Below are 2,015 nucleotides of genomic sequence, written 5' to 3'. Positions count from 1 at the left end.
TTAATTAGAACCTGCTGTGACACATGCAAATGTTGTAACTGTAGAAGTTACAGTTATAATAGAGAAGAGGAAGGGATTGCTGGCATCTTGGGGAAAAGGAAGAGAAAAATAGACATACACAGGCACACAGATCTCTTATTGAGGCAGCAATGTTTCAAAATCAGGAATTCTGCATAATGTTTCCTGGAACAGAGTTTCCCCAGCATCTGTATTATTAGAATCACCTTGGGTGTTTTATAAAAAGAATATAGATTCATGAATTTCACTGCTATAAACCTGGACTTAGTAACTGAGTTGCTGGCCCTGGAATCTATTTTAAAAGTTCCCATTTTGATGCTGATAATGAGTTCAGTTTGGACACCAGAAGAATCTGAGGTTAACCTGGATGATTTGGTCACCTTACTTGTAGGTTGCAAGTTGGTGACCCTTGGATACATGGGGGATAACTGATTTCTATTAGACATGATGGTTTGCTCTGGCGTTGAGTACACAGGTAGGGCTCAGTGAGAACTGATCATCAAGGACTTAACTGATCTTCAAATAACCCACTTACCATGCCTACTCATCCTACTGTCCTAAGTTCCATCCATCTAATTTTAATCTTTTTAATTTTGGCTTTTGAAAATCTAGAAGCTATTCCTTTTTACTGGAGTTGTTCAGGTTCCATGCTTTCCTTTTTAATCTTTACCTTATGTGGATCTAATTCTTTCAACCCTAGAATATCAAGCTAATAACAACATGGAGACTAAATCAATAGCATAGAATTAGGGTCATCCTCAACCTATTGTGGAGTTGAATCTACTGCATGTGTGAAGTTCTTGACAAAGATGTTGATATATGGTTGTGTTATACTTGGGCAGGCTTCTACCTCTCAGGACAAGTGTTTTCAGCAAATGACTTTTACTGACTGGTGTTCTTTCAACCCTTCTGTCTACTCTTGCTTGAATTTTATGGTTTAGTTAGTGACCTAAAGGGCTAAATTTAGAATGTGGGAACAAAGCACAAATGTTAAAGGAAGCTTATTTCTTCCCTTGTTCCTAGGGATAAAATGGGCTACCTGTGTATGAAATAACCAGAATTGCAAGTGGAGGTTAGCAGAGACCAGAACAGCTGGCTAACTATGTTACGTTAGGCTCACCCCTAGGTCTGGGAACTGCCCTCCCTGGGCCTCAGTTTACTGATCTTGCTGTGTCCCTAGATTAGGATATATTTAAAGTAATAAGATATATGTGTACTTCACATTCACGTGAATTTATAGAAAACAAGAGCCCCCCCTTCTGTGGAATTCAAACAGTTTTTAAGTTATAATTTTAATCACAGCCCCTGTACCACAGAGGCTGCAAATAGATCTATGCATACTCCATGATCTGATAGGCACAATCAGGGTTCAAGTAACTTAGCCCAAATATTAATCAAAATAAATTGCTAATGTTTTCTGATAATTTCCAGCCTTTTTAACAACTTGATTAAGAATCAAAGCCAATATATTTTCCTTCACAGCACAGCTATTAAAAATACATAATCACAGATTTTGTGTAAAGATTTCCTTTAATACTGATTGAATATAAATAAATAAAATACATTTTGCTCTGGTATATTTAAATCAAAACTAGAATGTATCTGTAACTGAAATACTAAAATCAGTAAATAAAATATTACAGTAAAGGCATAACAGAACTCAATCTAGCATATGTAATGAACTTAGTAACTGAAACAGTCCATCCTAAGAAAACCTTTCCTCATAAAATGTATATTGTTAAAATCCTCCTCAAAATGGGTTGATGTCAAGAATATAAAATGGGGAAAAGATAGTCTCTTCAAGAAATGGTGTTGAGAGCACTGGATATCCACACACAAAAGATGAAATTGAACTCTTAATTTACAGCACATGAAAAAGTCAATTCAAAATTCTTTGAAGAATTGAATGTGAGACCTGGTACTATAAGATTCCTAGAAGTGAACATATGGAAAAATTTTTATGACATTGGTTTTGGCAGTGATTTCATGGATGTGAT

This window comes from Galeopterus variegatus, unplaced genomic scaffold (genome assembly GCF_000696425.1).
Source record: "Galeopterus variegatus unplaced genomic scaffold, G_variegatus-3.0.2 Scaffold2998, whole genome shotgun sequence".
NCBI classification, from domain to species: Eukaryota; Metazoa; Chordata; class Mammalia; order Dermoptera; family Cynocephalidae; genus Galeopterus; species Galeopterus variegatus.
This window is presented reverse-complemented; position numbering follows the sequence as displayed.